The 17,754-nt window shown below is 49.4% G+C and overlaps 1 protein-coding gene across 2 annotated transcripts in view; it reads right to left on the reverse strand.

Annotated features, from left to right (window-relative positions):
* Positions 1 to 12,689, reverse strand: part of CAPN15 (calpain 15) — a 95,683-nt gene extending 82,994 nt beyond the window's left edge. For both annotated transcript variants that reach the window (XM_054042837.1, XM_054042836.1), the window contains exon 1: positions 12,563 to 12,689. The gene's annotated coding sequence lies outside the window, so the exon portion shown is untranslated. The remainder of the gene's footprint in view (positions 1 to 12,562) is intronic.
* Between the last annotated feature and the right edge of the window lie 5,065 nt (positions 12,690 to 17,754).

Genomic DNA, 17,754 nt, shown 5'->3' on the forward strand with positions numbered 1-17,754 from the left:
TTTCCCTGAACTAGTCGTTTACTGTGTCCTAATTTCCAATTCACTGTCCTAAGTTTTGGAGGGCTGGTGTTTCGGAACTGGCCTCAAGCAGGTGCAGAGGTCGGATGAGCGTTACAGGCAGTAGGTTGTTATTTGGCATTTGCATTAGAAACAAACCAAAAAAAAGAAAGATATTGGAATAACTGAGAACTGCTCAAGTATCTGCACACCCCCACACACACCAGCCCCCTCTCTATAAAAGTACAAAGAGTCTGGTCTACACCACTGTAGACCAGTACACAGATTTTATATTGGTGTAACTATTTCAGTTCGGAGTGACTTCTTAATGAAATAGTTATACAGGTACAATCCCTGGTGTGGATGCAGTTATACCAGTAGAAAGCGGCTGTATACTAATGCAGTTTATTCCCCTTCCCAAATGGGAAGAGCTATACAGGGAATGTAACTGTATCCACCCTTCAGGAGTTGTGCCACTTTAACAACACCAGTATAACTGATGTGTTTAGACAAAGCCTTAGCAGCATTTAACCAGCACAGCAGCAATGAACAAAGAAAACAGTCATATGGGGAACAGATGACTTCCTAAAAGGCAAGACTTCAAAATAACATGGAGGCTTTCAGGGAGCGGGCGTGGCTATCCAGACCAGAGCATGAGCAATGGCATCGTACTCGCTAAAGCTAGGGTCTCCCTCCAAGAGAACGCACAATACAGAGGTGACCAGCAGCTGACCCTATGAAGTGGGTGGGGAAGGAATCCACAATTACTTCAAGACCAACTCCCTAGATTCTCAGAGTGCCTTTAATGAGAGCAGCTCAGATATCACCTGCTGCAGATGTCACACTCAGCTGCTTGGTTAGACATGCAGTCACGCTGCATCACTGCTCCTTCTCAGCCCTCTCTCTCTTTCTCACAGGTAGTGGCCGCTACACCCAGTGACAGGCAGAAGAGTTTCACTCTGGAAAACGAGTTGTACGACAATAAGGCATGGGAGTCACAACACAAGAGTTGAGTTTGCAACTCACACCAAACAGAAAGTGATCACAGAGGCTGCTGCATGCATTGCAAGGAGACCACACTGCTGGGTCTGGGCAGCGGCCCAAGGAGCACACTGGCACGGGGTGCAAGCAGTAGACTAGAAGGGGGTCTGACAGGAACTAGCCAAGTCACTGACCCAGAGGCAACAAGTGGGGGGGCTGACCTCATCCTTCAAGGGCACCTGCCCACCTTTTGTGAAGGCAGTGCACAGCCATCACTGCCCCTCAGACAGCTGTAGTGAGAGATGCCCGTAAGTGGCCAGGAGATTATACCCCAAAGCTGGCTTCAGTGACCCAGGCTGAATCACCCCAACTCTTCACCTGAGGCTGGATGCCAAGGCCACAGGAAGACTCCACCCAGTCCATACAGTGGGCTGACTTGGTGAAAGCATCTCACACAGGTACCCCTTGCAGTCTGACAGCTCCCCATTTGATTCCAGAGACAGTTCAAGGGCCTGGTTCTTAGCTACAAAGCTCTGGGTATCTTGGAGGCTTCCCCTCTTTGACAAGCTGACAGCATCCAAGGTGAAGCTTCCAGGCCCTGAAAATGGTCTGCCCCCAACACAGGGCCTGAAGGCATGGGATCCTTGCAAGGGAAGATCAGGATAAGTCCAACTTAGCCATGTTCCAAGGTCACCGGGATGTGAGGCTGGCCAAGAAAGAAGTCCTCTAGAGAAAGAGCAGCCAAGCCAATGCTGAAGGCGCAAGTCCAGCCCAAACACACCCACCTCCACTCCTTGGGCTGAGAAAAGGAGCAGGGGATGTTGCACTCCATATGTTTATGGAAATATGCTTATGCGTGTAAATATAATGTAACTGGAATATGCTTTATGCAAAAGGTCTCTACCGAGTGTGTTCATCTTATTTGTATGAATGTATCATTCTTGTATCTGAAGCTAGAAATATGAAGTATTATTCTGAAGTCCTATTGTAACTATGCAAAGTGTGGGCCATTAATGGTGGCTTGGAATCTTGATGGCTCCCATTAACTAGGACAACTGGTTGTGAATGGCTCTGTTTACTCGCAAATCTTCCTGGGTACCTGCAGGCCAGCTGTGAAAGAATGGAGAATGAGGTCTTACAGTGACATGTGATCATGTCACCTGGTACTGGAATCCATCTTAAACCTGGTGCTTTTCCATTTAGAAGGGGGGGGGGAATCCAGAGAGAGAGAAAGAATTCCCACCTTGTGCCAAAGATATAAAAGGGTGTGGAAGAGAATAAAGGGGGCTGCAGTCATGAGAAATCCCCTAGTTACCACCTGAGCTGGAACAAGAACTGTACCAGGGGAAAGGATTGGGCCCAGATTAAGAAGGAGTCTAGTCTATGAAAGAAGTTTATTGGAACATCTCTGAGGGTGAGATTTACCTGTACTCAGTTTCTTAAATGTTTTACACTTAGACTTGCGTGTTTTGTTTTATTTTGCTTGGTAACTTGCTTTGTTCTGTCTGTTATTACTTGAAACCGCTTAAATCCTACTTTTTATACTTAATAAAATCACTTTTGTTTATTATTAAACCCAGAGTAAGTAATTAATACCCGGGGAAGCAAACAGCTGTGCATATCTCTTTATCAGTGTTATAGAGGGCGGACAATTTATGAATTTATCCTGTATAAGCTTTATACAGAGTAAAACATTTATTTGGGGTTTGGATCCCATTGGGAGCTGGGTGTCTGGGTGCTGGAGATAGGAAACCTGCTGAGCAGTTTTGGTTAAAGTCTGCAGCTTTGGGGGCATGGTTCAGACCCTGGGTCTGTGTTGCAACAGAGTAGTGTGTCTGGCTCAACAAGGCAGGGTTCTGGAGTCACAAGCTGGCAGGGAAAACGGGCTCAGAGGTAGTTTCAGCACATCAGTTGACAGTCTCAAGGGGGTCTCTGTGCCCGAACCCGTCACAATGGGATCCTTGCAAGGGAAGATCAGGATAAGCCCAACTTAGCCATGTTCCTAGGTCACTGGGATGTGAGGCTGGCCAAGAAAAGTCCTCCAGAGAAAGAGCAGCCAAGCCAACCCTGAAGGCACAAGTCTAGCCCAAACACACCCACCTCCACTTCTTGGGCAGAGAAAAGGAGCATTAAGACCTGCACTACCCTGGATCCATCTTCCCCTGCCGCTTCTCATCTCTGTCCCACCGGTGGGCCCTGCTCCCCAAGCTGGAAATATCACATATGCTAGTGACTCCAGGCAAAGTAGCATGGGGCTCCTTAAAGCCACTTGCCTGCCCTCCCGGTTCTGGAGACGGCCTCTGACACAGCCAACTGCCTAGGCAGCTCCAGTTTATAAGGCTGCAAATCTCAGGTCATCATCCCTCTGGGCCAAGGTTCTCTCCTCCGCTGTTGCAGCACCACTTTGGTCACAAGAGCACATGCAACCAAGCCCCAGCAGCACAGAGCCTTCTGATACAAGGAGGGAGAATTACCAAAGAATGAAGGGAGAAAGCCAGAAAACAGACAGGGAAAAGGGGAGGTGGTGCGGACTGTACTGAGGAAAAGGGATGCGGAGGAGGAGGAGGAGGAGAGAAAGTAGGGTTACCATTCGTCCGGATTTACCCGGACATGTCCTCCTTTTGTGTGCTAAAAATAGCGTCCGGGGGGAATTTGTAAAGCACTCACAATGTCCGGGATTTCCCCCTCCCCTGGCAGAGCAGAGCGAGCGGCTGGGAGGGCTGCAGGAAAGTCCCGGGCTGGACTTCGGAGCAGCTTCCTCCTCCCACCCCCCCCCTGCATTCTGAGCCGGCCGGCAGCTCCTCCTCCTGCAGCCCGCTCCGGCAGCCCTGTGCAGGGCCAGGGACCGGGTTTTGTGTTGTGCTGGGGAGCTCAGCCATGTGTCCGGCTGGCACAGAGCCCAACACCCTGTTCTGAGCAGCAGGGTAAGGGGGGGCAGGAGAAGGGACAGGGAGGTTCTGGATGGGGCAGTCAAGAAACGGGTGGGGGCTTTTGGAGGGGAGTGGAGAAAGTTTTGGGCAGTCAGGGTACAGGTAGGGTCCTGGGGGGCAGTTGGGGGGGGGGGTCTTAGGAGGGGGCAGTTAGGGGACAAGGAACAGGGAGTCTTAGGTAGGGGGTGGGGTTCTGGAGGGCAGTTAGGAGCAGGGGTCCCAGGAGGGGGCAGTCAGGGGACAAGGAGCGGGGGGTAGGGGGCTGGGAGTTCTGGGGGGGAGCTGTCAGGGGGCAGGAGTGGGGAGAGGGATCGGAGCAGTCAGGGGACAGGGAGCAGAGGGGTTTAGATGGGTTGGGAGTTCTGGGGGGGCTGTCAGGGGGCAGGAGTGGGGAGAGGGATCGGAGCAGTCAGGGGACAGGGAGCAGAGGGGTTTAGATGGGTTGGGAGTTCTGGGGGGGCTGTCGGGGCAGGAGTGTGGAGAGGGATCGGAGCAGTCAGGGGACAGGGAGCAGAGGGGTTTAGATGGGTTGGGAGTTCTGGGGGGGGCTGTCAGGGGGTGGGGAGTGGTTGGATGGGGCGTGGGAGTCCCAGGGGTCTGTCTGGGGGTGGGGGTGTGGATAAGGGTTGGGGCAGTCAGGGGACAAGAGGCAAGGAGGCTTAGATAGGGAGTGGAGTCCCGGGGGGCAGTTAGGGGCAGGGGTCCCAGGAGGGGGCAGTCAGGGGACAAGGAACGGGGGGAGGGTTGGGGGTTCTGGGCGGGCGGGAAGTGGGAGGGGCAGGGGCGGGGCTCCTCCCATCCTCTTTTTTGCTTGTTGAAATATGGTAACCCTAGAGAAAGGACAGAACCCCTTCTGCCCTCCATGATAAGAATAGAAAAGGATTGTGAACCAGTGGCTTGGGTCTTGGTTTCCAATCTATAGGCCAGATCCTCAGCTGGTGTAAGCCAGCAAAATGCCACTGTAATCAATGCATGCCAAATGCACCAGCTGAGGATCTGGCCTGCTACTTAAATGACAGCTACAGTCTGCTAGGATCGGCACCAACTGACAGTGGTGTAGGATCTGTGAATGGAGGGAAAATGAATATATGAATAAACCGTTGTCGAGATACCACGCTGATGAGCACCTCACCAATGCCTATAATACACTCCTTATTTTTAAGTCACTCACCATGCTTGTGGATTCTTCAGAACTACAACTCCCAGAAGGCTTTGGGGCTTCTTACAGCATCAGCGTTTGAACCTGCCTGGAGACAGGAGCTTATCTGTTGTGGTTAGGTGTTACACAGAGACTTTTCTCTCCGTTCAGAATGGGCTGTCGCCTCATTGTTCTGTTACCATTTCTGCTGCCACTCGCTCAGTGAGGGCTCTTTGACACCTAGAAAACTCAGCAGGATCCTAACAATATGGACTCTGGGCAGCTTCCTGCAATCAGCAACAGGGGCAGGATCTCCAGAGGGATCTGCATGTGCCCACCCGGCTCTCTGGATGGTCCCACTGCCTGCATGTTCAAATACAGTAATAGACAATTATTCTGCATGGCCAGTGTGTCATTAGCAATTGCATCTACTAGAAATGTATGAATAAAGATTCCTCTGAATAGGTTAAATGCACTTGTCCCCTGTGAGCGCTAAGACCTTGTAAGCTTTGACGTTTAAAGGTTAATTTTTGTTATCCTACTGCAAAAAACAGCTATTTAAAAAAAAAAGATGCATTTCCCTCATGTTCTCAAATCTCTAAACCAGCTCAACTGATTTTAATAAAACCCACCATCCTCTCCCAGCCCCACTCCCAGTCTCCTTTGGGCTGAGACACCATATGAGAAATTATAGCCCCTGTGACAAAGTTGCGAAGAACCCCTGTTTGTAATTGTTTGACTCTTTTAATCTACATTTCAGAATGGCCACAGTGACCCACAGAGACACTAGAACAGCTGCAGCTCAGGGTCTGTGGAGTGAATAAGAGTTAAAACCACAAGGCTACACACTTTTATGTATATACTTTGTGAATCGTACAAGGGGGTGAGGGGAGGGGAGTTAAAAAAACTCTCAAAACTTTCCAACAGTTTATCTTTAAAATTACAGGCATGTTTCTGCACCTGCCTTCCACCTTGTGCTGTCAGTTACACCTGTGCAAAGTGGGCAGCCATCAGCGCAGGCAGAGAATTTTATTTCGTAGTGTTTTGCGGATACTTTGCACAGGCACATGGGATGCCAGATGCCAAGGCAATGAAGAATCGGACCCACTGCATGAATTCAAGCCTGGATGTAGGTACTGCTAATAGCATCTAACCAGCAGTCTACGAGATATGCTAAAAGTGATGCTGAGCAGGCAAGAAACTCCTCCAGACTCTGAGGCCCAGTACAAGTTCATAGATTAAGGCTGGAAGGGACCACTGCGAACATGAGGGCAGGGGACTGGACTCTATGACCTCTCGAGGTCCCTTCCAGTCCTAAAACCTATGAATCTTAGCCTGATCTCTTGCACAGGCCATAGAATCTCATTCAGTGATTCTTGAAGCAATCCCAGTATCTTCTGGCTGACCTAGAGTGTATCTTTTATAAGACAGCCAGCTATTCAAGCCATTCCAACTCAAGCTCCAAAACTATTTATTTCTGTTCCTCATGAAGATGGTCACTAACTCATCAGAGTTAATGAGACATTTTCAGATTGATGCCAGATGATAATATACAGCATAAGTGACGGTATCGGGATAGAGGGCTCCACATCACTTTTGGAAGCATGTGTGCACATTCGCACCTCCTAACTGTGCTTGGGCGCAGAGGGTCGCACGTGGGTATGTCAGTCTCGCTACTCTGTCTGTCTGCTCTGATCTTACAAGCAGGCGGCCGACTGATATGGACAAGAATTTGAGAGCAAGATCCTTGTCCATTTCAATCCTCCAGCCATTTGGGAAAACAGAGCTGACAGGGAGAGAAGTGCACAGCACAGCGCAACGGTCTTGCCTGCCACCACAAGGAAACCAATTGCCTCAAGTTGAATAATAGGACTTTATATCTTAACAGTGCTGCACAAACACAAGCTAGTTAATATGTCACCTGGCAGAGCATTTAATGATTTAGCTTCCATGTAAATCCTTATTTTATAGGATGGACAGATTTTCAGCAGAACAGTGTGGCTGAAAACAAAGTGGTGAGGCCTGCTATGATCTTGTCAGCTCTCAGTAGGCTAAGCAGGACTGGGCTGGGCTGATACTTAGATGCAAGATGTCTAGGTATTGCAGGAAGTGGTGGTTGGGTTTCAGTAGGTGGCGCTCTTCCCTCCCAGTCAGTTATGTTGCTGGCAGATGTTAGGGGGTGCTCTTTCACAAAGGCAGTAAAAACAAAGGTCCTGGCTATTTGTGGTCTTTGCTGATTCCAAAGCAGTTTTTTAAGAAGAGAACCATTAGTCCCAGCGTCCTGGCACGATTCCAGCCTGGACCATTCAATTTGGCCTGCCTGAATTTTCACATGGATACAGTATTCCTCACATCCCATCCAAAGGCTCACGCAGTTTTGCTATGCACCATTAACCAGGTGTTACATGTTGTCCCAGAATCACCTGCATTTCAATGGTGAGCAAAGCAATTTATATCTTGACATATACACGTCTCAGCCACACGACATCAGCATAAGTGCTGCAGGATCCATTTGGATGGGAATGAGCATACACAGGCCTGATCATCGTTACTTTGAAATGTAGGTAGAAAGATCCAACGTTCAGCTTGAGATTTCAGAGGTGAAACGTGATCATCTCAAGCTTTTCAAAAACAGCCTGCCAGTCCCAAAAGAAGCAAGATGCTGTTCTCCCAAAGGCCCAGGATGCATGGCAATAAGAAACCCGCCAGGAAGTCTCAGTGGCGATGGACTTGACCCTCCAAAAGCCCGAAGGGCGCTGGAAAGGTCGCAGACACGCTCCTGTCCCACGGGAGCAGCTCTCCAGTCCTACTGTTGTATTTAGGAGATTTAGAGTGAAAAGCACAGTGCCCCTGAGACAAACAAGAAACCCCAGGTCCTGCTAATTACATCAATATAAAAGCATTATCTGGGCTGTCAAACATCAGCTCCATTGACAGGACAGCAATCCTCTGCGATGTAAAGGCAGGGGGAAAATCCCTCTTGCTGCTGGTGACCCTCTTCTCTGGATTGGATTCAATTCCCCTCCCGGTGCACTCCCCCTCCTCCAACCCAAAAAGAGAGGCAGCTGCTCTTCCCCTGAGAGTCAGGAAATACACACACCCCATCCTCACCATCCTTTAACTCAGGAACAACAAGCGGCTTTAGGGAGCCACTGTGGCATTTCCCATCCACTAAAGCAAGAGCCTCTAATACATGGGAGAGGTTGGGGGAGGCAAGAGTTATGCACAGGCCCCTATCTCTGTCTTTGCTTCCTCAACAGTGATCACCAAACACTAGACAAGCAATGGGATTCCAGATTACCCAGGACTCAATGTACTGGTAGCCTGTTCCACTCCACCCCACCCCTTCTAGTCCAAGGCAAAGATAAAAGCTCACATATATAGTATAACCCGATAGCCATATACAATACACTCCAGCCTCACAGAGGTACATCCCATGGAACTACATTTGGGATGGCAAGGGGAAGGAGGAGGACTAGTGAAAGAAAGCCAAGGAGGACATCTTTACTCATCTGCCTGAACTACATTACAAGCAGGATCTGCTTTGTCCAGGGGGATTCTCAAAGCTGGGCCATGTTCACGCGTCCTTGTCAGAGCTACGGTGCCCCTAGTTCCATCAACCAGATATTAGCTACTGCTACCGCCCAACGCTACTAGCTTAGAGCAATCAACGTCCTGAACTCCCTTCCTTTCCCTCTCCTCCCCAAGTGATACTGGGCCCTGATGCTAGCAATTCAGAATGGTCCCATCTCCCCCCCATGCACGGCAAAAGTTCATGACAGGACACGGGACTAAGCAGAGAAGGGATCAGGGTTTAGATGGAAAGGAAGAGAGGAAAAATGTCTATTAATTTTGTTCTAGCCTAACTTAAAATAACCACATGCCCCAAAAGCAAGAGGCCAGATCCTTAGCGAGTGAGAGTTAGCATCGCTCTACTGACTTCAGTGGATCTATGCCAATTTGCAGCAGCTACAGATCTGGCCTGATCTCTCTCTAGGATATGAATATGGCTTGTGCTTGTAGGTGCCAATAACTCAGGGGAGAGGCACTGGCAACTCCTACCAGGATATCCCTCCCCAATGATTTCAACAGTCTCATATCAACAGACCCACAGAGGAGCAACCCAGCAAACTTGCTCAAAGCCCTCTTGACAAAACCCAGTGAAGTCTTTTCCATATGACAAAGCCGATTATACCATACATACTCCAGCCTGCCACAAGAACAAACAGTGCTGAGGTAATGCCGAGGGCTGGGCTTAAACTCCCAAAGTAGGAGGAATTCAGAGCAAAGATAAATGGTGTCCTCAGGATGCCCCAGTGCGCACACAATCCAGCACGTACCATCACTCACGCCTGTCTGTGTGGCAGGGATACCTGGCTGCCTACATGGGTCAGTCCAGCACCTCAGTAACACAGGGCCAGCCCCAAGCTTTAGCAGGATGCCAGACCCTTTTAGTGGTACTTTTCCAGGGCTTAATATTTATTCGGATTTACAAAGATAACACGCGCCTGGCACGTCCTGGGCTCCCTCCCTAACTGCACAATAAGTCATCAGAACAGGGAAGACTGCTCTTCCCACCCCAATGAATTGACACCCCCGAACACACATACAAATACATAAAACCTACCACTGCAATCAAAGGCCTCTCAGCCCCCAAACATCTGGGGAATGGTGGGGGACGGTGGGCCATCCCTTGTGTCCCGAAAGGCAAGAGATTGAGGTTCTGACAGAGGTTGAGTGAAGCATATGAGACTTTTACTCATAAGGGTCATTAGGATCTCATATGTACTCAGGGATTTCAAGTATCAGTTCAATACAGGGTAACGTTTACATCCCAAATGAAGTTGGGTGATGCAAGTCACTTTGCCCAATACACTACTAGACTCTTGATCCTTTAACATCACAAACTGGACTCGATTGTGGTCCCATGCCAGTCAATGGGAAAACTTCCATTGGCTTGAACGATGCGGGATCACGCTCAGACATGAGCTAATTGATTACTGCTGTTTATCGTGCCAGTGGGTCCCACAATGCAGCAGCAAAGGAAGTCATCCAGCAGACTCAGTGCAGCTGGTCCCCAGCATGTCTCAAGATGAAAGGGGAATGATTTCCTGGCCTTATAGATTTCTGTTACCATTTACAAAACGCCACACCTAATGCATACATTGAACAGATGGCAACCAGATTTGCCTTTAACACAACAGGCAACCCCTAGGAACTACAGGTCCCAACATGCACTGCTACACTGTGATCTGGTCACTCAGATTAATAAGTAGCATTGCATTCTAGGATGCGTAAGACTCTTGGGGCCACCCAGTCTGTATTAAAAGGCAGCTGTGGTCTACACTTTGCCCAACCTAGCCTTAAGTCTTAGGACATTAATAGCAGGGCCTCTGGTAACTCCTGAACAAACCATTACTATCTCCCACCATCAGTGGATAACATCTCTGTGCATGTGCAGTAGGTACATTAAGGAAAACCATTCATTATGTTTGGCTATTCACAGGCACTAGTGCATATCGTGGAGAAAAGCCTACAGGATATCAAGCACAAATGTATTCTCCTGTTGTAGAAATGAAAAAAAAAAAAAAGGCATTTTTAAACACGCATGTGTGTAATCTTGTCTACCAGCTAGTACACAGGACAACCATTCCATGGAATTTGCTTTCAGGCTTAGCAAGGTGGAGGAGACGTAAAATTCAATTGTCTGAATGCAAGAAGGGCATATGAAAGTTATTTAAATAACAGAGGCTTTGGTTAGAGGAAAGAGCCCATTAAATGCCCTGTATCAGACTTACAGTGATGTATTTAAGTCTTATTTGTAGTGCAGTAACACCGAGGGGTCACAGACAGATCTAGGTCCCTGAAGAGCTTACAGTGTGAGACAGGTGACAACAGGTGGATACAATAAACAGGCAATAGCACCTAAACACTTGAACACATGACCCTGCTTCAGATAGTGACAAGAGTCCTGTTCTAGCGGTTAGATCACACAAGTGGGAGGCAAGATTTCTGGGTTCTTTTCCTAGCTCTGCCACTGATTCACTGTTCAACCACCAGGCAGTCATTTACTACACTGTGTTTCCGTTTCCTTGATATAACCTGACGTGAACAATACTTCCCCGTCTCTCAGTGAGATTGGGAGGCTAAATTCGTCCCTGTTTGTGAAGCACTCGGGGACTGGAATGCACCGCAGAAGTACAAAGCATTAATAAATAAATTCATTATAGTGGGAGGGATTCACTAAGGTTCCATGGCATTTTTTTTTAAGCAATCTGGCTCCAATTTTAAATAAAGTCAGAGATATTAAGGGGATAGGCATAATTTTAGGCTCATCATATGCACTATTATACAACAATAATTACAACCTCAGCAGTGCTGCCTGTTGATCCCATATTTACTGGACTATATTCCTATATGGGACTGCATCCAGGTTTTCTTATCCATATTTTATCCTGGCTATTAAGAAGCTGTTCCCACTGATCTGAGGCAGTCCAGCTTTCAGAATAGATCTACTTTGCCAATCCAGCTAAAAATTCCTCTTCATGCGAGGTGACCAGGTGTTAGTAGAAGAGAGCCCAGTGGCTCTGCCTACCTTGTGGTTTGTTATAAAGAGCACTCCCCTTGCTACACAGCACATTTGGGCCAGGTCCCTGAGCAGTGAAAAGTGAGGTTGGGCAGGTAAGGGAGTGGTTGTTATTTACAAGAGGCGGAACAAACCACAGCAAAATACCGTGAGGAATAAAAAGCACAAAAAGCACGGGGGCCGACAAGGCATCATCAATTGAGTGTGAATTAAAAACAGCCAAAAAAAGCCAAGATTTTCAGTCCCAACCTTCCAGAGGGCTTTAAAATGCTTCTGAGAGGGCAATTAAGAGAGTCAGCAGGTTTCAAGCAGCAAACATCTCACTCATCCTGAAACCTCCTCTCTCCCAGTTCATTTAGCTTTTACCTTATTTCAACAAGAGGAGAGACTCTCCATTGCCCTGTCTGTAATGATCCAACCTGACACCCCAGCTATACCAATGCCCCCTACACCTACTGGACCTATTCCCAGCCAGGATAGGACAGGACAAACCTCTCCCCCCCCCCCTTGTCCCTTCACTCTCCATTCCCAGTTAGACATGGGGGGGCGGGGGAAACACTCCTAGATAGGCTCAGAGCAAGATACAGCTCCACTTTTCTCTCCTAGTTATTCCTACCTGGGTAGGAATGCTGGGGGATGCCCCTTTTTGGCTGGGCTCAGAAAGCTCGATAGGCTGTAGAGGGGCTGCCCCCCATTTGCTGACCACTCCCTCCTTTTAGCCAATGGTTTTACAGAAAGGATCCCCCTTTTCCAGCTGCAGAAAGCTCCTAGGGAGAGGACTCCCTGCCCCCATCCTTGCCTACCCTCCAAACTCGCCCGGCTCCCTGAAGAGGGGGGACTCCCTAGCGCCTCGTCGTCCCCCCAGCCCGGCTCCATGGGGGGGGGGGGGCTTCCCGGCCCCTGCGCCCCTCCCCCGCGGGTGGCACTTACCTTTGGCAAGAGGCGGCTGGGCTGCTGTTCGCGTCCCCCGGGCCCCTCACTTTCCCCCGGGCAGAGTAACTTTGACCCCCTCCCTTCACGGCTCCCAGCTGCTTCGGAAACTGTTTCCTCTCCCTTCCATGAGAAGCTCAAGCAGAGCCTGCCCGGGAGTCCAAAATCCCGGTCTTACGCCAACTCCGCAGCGCAGCGACCTATAGAGGACCAAAGGGGCTACGTCGCGAAAACAGCGTAAGAGCCACGGTGAATCGCTCAGGGAGACTACATGCCCCAGGGGGCTTTGCGAAGCCGGAGCGGAAGCCGCTGAGGAACGCGATGCATTGTGGGAATTGTAGTCCGTTCCGGTACACTGCCACCCCTGACAGTGGGTTTGTTGAGGCCGCGACTACAGCGCCGAACCCAGGGGGGGCCTTCTGACCGGGGCGATTCATTGGCCTGAGGCGCCGGGGATGAGGCCCGAGAATGGGGGCCGGAGGGCAGAGGGACTCTAAGGTGGGAACTACAAGTCCCATGGTGCTCTACGCTTGGGATGCAACTTCCTAGCCCAGGTTGCTGGGCACGTCCCCGTGCACTCACCTGGCGCTGCTGCCGCCCGCAGCTGGCCACAAGCGGCCTGCAGCGCCGCCCACCGCCGGCAGTGGGCGCTGCAGAGTCCGGCGGCTCAGCACCCACGCGGCCCCTGGAGCCGGCTCGCCCCGATCCTAGGGGCTCCGGCTAATGGAGCCAATGGGCTCTGACTGCCCCTACCCCACACACCAGGGCTGAGGTGCAGCAGCAGAGCGACTTGCACTGGGGAGTCGCCAGCACAGAGGGGAGCCCGGGATAGGGGGATACCTGGGGTGGGGAACAGGCAGGAAAGGAGAGAAGGTGGCTGCAGAGCTGTGCCGGGGGAAAGGGACATGTGTCCCGGTTATGGCCTGGTCACCCTGACTGCATCACAGATGCTGAGCCAGATGTGACCCTGCACTTCTACAGCACCTGAAATCCCAGACACTCAGCACTAGCCTAGCCCATTCCACCTGCGGAGCTCCAAGGGCTTTACAAAGTTGGTCATCCCTCACCCCCATTCTACAGCTGGAGAAAGCCAATGCACACTGAGTGTCAGAACCAACAATGGAACTCAGGAGTCCTAGCACCAAGTCCCATTATAACCAGTAGACCATGCTGCCTTTCAAAACAACCCACACCCAATACCTAGAGGAATCACTTAATTCACTGCTGAAATGCAGCTACCTCTGGGCTGGAACACAGCACCTGGACTACGGTTTAAGACAGGAAGCTGTAGGAATTCTCTCCTCAATTCATTGGACTGTTTGGAGTCAGGAAAAAACAATGGAGTGCCAGGAGGAGCCCGAATTCAATCCTGGCCCAAGGCAAGGGCCTCTGCTTTGCATGCGGTTTATACTTCGAAAAAAATCAATACAAAATAATAAGACTTTGCAGCTTTGCTGCATCTGTAATAAGATTCCAAAGCACTTTACAGACTACCCCCTGCCAGGGAGCCGAAAGTTGTTATCCAATTTTTATTTACGGAAAAGGTAAGCAACTTGCCCAAGGCCAGAGCAATTTCTTAGCAGAATCCAAGAGTCTCCGCATTTAGGCCCCACTTTTGCAATGAGCTCAGTCGTGCCAACTCCAGGCATTCAAACATCACAAGTCAGGCCCTTCAAAAAGTCATAAGACTTTTTTTTAGAAATAAATATGCATTCTTTTTATTTGCTTTCTCTCTTTTGAGCCTGTAAGGGTCATGTTTTTAAGCTTTTCTCCACAACCGTGAAGGCTAGAAACTTCCTTTTTTTAAAATGATAGCTGAGATTTTCACAGTCACCTGACTCCAGAAGCACCAAGGAGCTGCAGGAGCACTTCAAGAAGACACCAAATATGGAGACTTGTGATAAAATTGTAAGCATTGTCAGTGCACAAGGGTTGGAGCCTTTGACACTGCAATGACAGGCATTTTAGATGAGGTAGCTACACTTAGGGCTTGTCTACACAGGCACTTGACAGCACTGCAACTTTCTTGCTCAGGGGTGTGAAACCCACCACCCCTGAGCAATGCAAGATTCAGAACTGTAAAGCGCCAATGTAGACGGTGCACCAGCGCTGGGAGCTGCGCTCCCAGTGCTGATAGCTACGCCCCTCATGGAGGGGAGTTTTTTAGAGAGCTGGGAGCTCCCTCTCAGCTGTCTGCCAGAACTACACAAGCCATGTTAAAGTGCTGCTGCGGCAGCGCTTTAACATTGCCAGTGTAGGCTAGCCCTTAGATTAGAATGCTGGCATCCATTCCCCTGCTCTAACCACTCAACCAGCCTGAACTGTCAATGGAAACCATACACAGCATGCAAGCAAGATTATCATAGGTAAATCCCCCCAAAAGTGCTACATCTGGGAATGTAGGGGCTGTACCTTTACCTGTGAAGACAACTGCCTTCAAAGTCATGTACTACAGACTCCACTTGGTACGTCACTGTGTTCAATTAAATTACACACAAACAGTTCCCAGCAATTTAGGCCTCAATTTTCACTTTTGAAAGTGTCCTATAATCTGAGAAACGTAAATGTGAAAATCCTCCTCATTCTAAATATCTACATCGCTTCCCCTTCCCTTGTTCTATTTATACTATAACTCAACCAGTTTATTGCAGAGAAATTAAGAAGAGAAATAGCCAGTATTTTTGAAGGACCTACCAAAATGGTAGTGAGTCGCTGTTCTTATTTTGTCACAGAAATTAAAGTGGAAATCATTATTCCCAGATGCTGATCCGCTAAGTAAGATGACTTGGCACAATACGACATTAGACAAATTGTTATTGTTCAAACAAAAACAGCTTTGTTAATTCAGCTGGATTCAGAAGGAGGAGAGAAATCAATGTTTGTTAAACAAAAAAGGACTGTCACTTATTTGGGGTAACATTATCTTTAGGCTTGCAAATAGTGGAGCCTTACAGGGAAAGGGACACGTTTTCTGGTTATGGCCTGGTCACCCTTTGTTTCCCTTTTACACTTTCACCCCCCTTTCGCCGCCTTGGCCAGTGAAACTAAACCAGTCAGTTACATTTCAGTTTATAGTCAGTTTCACTTCCTGCTCCTAATGTCCTGCCCCACCCCACCAAGCACAAGGCAGAAAAATCCAAATAAAAGAAAAAACACCCCACCCCTCCAAGAAAATCCTCCCCGCCCCCACATTTAACTGAAGGGTCAAATCCCCAAGAAGTCCACCCAAAGCCATCCCTGTTTACCCCATCCCCACCCCTTTGAGGTTGTCTTTTAGAGAGGCACATAGAAACCTTGCAGATAAGGACAGATTTTATCAGAGACTGGGATTGGTTTATTTCTTTGTCCCCATCTAAATTTGGGCCCTAAACTGACTTGACATGGGCCCCTTTAATGGGAATCTCTGCCAGGGGGACCCTAAGCTACTGATGGCTGAATAGTTTGGGTTCATTTAAGTCCCCCTATTTCTGTGTAGAAGATCCTGTGTGCCTAGCAGAACAGTTGGCCCCTTGAAGAATCTGCATTCACAGCCCCGTGTCCAGCCTGATCTCTCAAGCTCATGGCAGCACACAGACCCTAGCTGGTGGAATGCACCCTGGGGCTGGGGCTTATAAATAAAATTAATGGAGATATCCTATCTCCTAGAACTGGGAGGGACCTTGAAAGGTCATCAAGTCTAGCCCCCTGCCTTCACTAGCAGGACCAAGTACTGATTTTGCCCCAGATCCCTAAGTGGCCCCCTCAAGGATTGAACTCACAACCCAGGGTTTAGCAGGCCAATGCTCAAACCACTGAGCTATCCCTTCCCCCTTGGGCTTGGAACTGCACTGATGGAGCCGTGTCCCATTCTCATCAGCTAGGAGGAGGGGCACTGTCAGGTGGAGCATGTTTGTGTTCTGCGTAGGGGGATGGAATTTAGACTTCTCTCTCACACACACACAAATCAATATAACTGGCCTCCAAAAACTAAGTGAGAGCTAAGCTGCTAGTTTTTTTCTTTCCACCCCAGATTGGTTTAATGGCTGAGACACTGCCACTCACCTTCCTACCACCTGCCTGTGGTTTGGGAGGCTGAGTCCAGACAGAGCAGAACAGTCCCCAAACTGCATGCGTCAGGGAAAGCATCAGCACACTAGGAGAGGGAGGAACAGCTAATTACTGCTCCACCAGGAAACAGATCCTGGGTGTATGGATACCTCACTGACTCTATTTCCATGGCACAGAATGCAGAGAAATGAGACAGCTTGCATGGCCACCCACCCAAACAGGAGTCAGAAATGTGGGAAACCTCAACCATGGGGATGGTTAAGCAGATGCAGGAGATCACTGATGGTACAACTAACTGATCCTGCAGCTTTATTCAGTTGTTTTGATACAGATCTATGGGGAGTTCCTGCCCCTCTCAGCCTCTTGCCCACCTTCCTTTCCCAATCCCTCACCTAGGGCATTGCACTGCCAGACTCCACTGCTGGGCTCTCTACCCCCAGCTCTTGTCCCCTGGAGTCTGAGTTTTAACAAGTATTGCAAAAGTTACAGTCACAACATAATGCAGCTCCACAGTAGGGCTCCGCACCAGCCGCACTGCCCCGGTGCGGCTCGGAGACAGCCACAACGTGTGACTCTCTGGTCCTAAGGACCAGCTTAGAGCAGCCTCAGGACTGCTCTAAATTGCACCAGCTGCAAAGAGCTGTTCCGGTAACCTAGGACAGCCAAAGTGCAGCAGCACTCCTAGCTACAGACGGGGGGCTACTGGAGCTGACACATGAACTGCATGCAATCTGGAGATTTCCTATGCTAGGTGAATCCCCCAGACAGCTGGCTAAGCCAAATTTAATGTTGCGGCACAAATTTGCCTTAGCATGCCAGGATCAGGCCCTTTTCCTTAAATTAACTGTAACCCATTCATCCCATTCCTTTGCTCCCATCTTCACTCCCTGCATTTGTTTAATTCCAACTGGAAGCTCTTAGGCGCAGGGGCTGTGCCTTCCTGTTTCTGCAAAGCGCTTTGTAAATGGCTGGCACTTTTCAGAGACAACCAGCCCGATTTGCCACTGCCCTGCACAATGGGCAGTGATTTACATAGGTGAAAAGGAGGTGCGAAAGTAGATCCAGGGTGTACCATTCTGCACGAATGTGAAGGACTGCACAGGGGGTGGGGCAGTGGTCCCCAACGGAGACTCAGCCACTTCACT

This window comes from Malaclemys terrapin, chromosome 10 (assembly GCF_027887155.1).
Source record: "Malaclemys terrapin pileata isolate rMalTer1 chromosome 10, rMalTer1.hap1, whole genome shotgun sequence".
NCBI classification, from domain to species: Eukaryota; Metazoa; Chordata; order Testudines; family Emydidae; genus Malaclemys; species Malaclemys terrapin.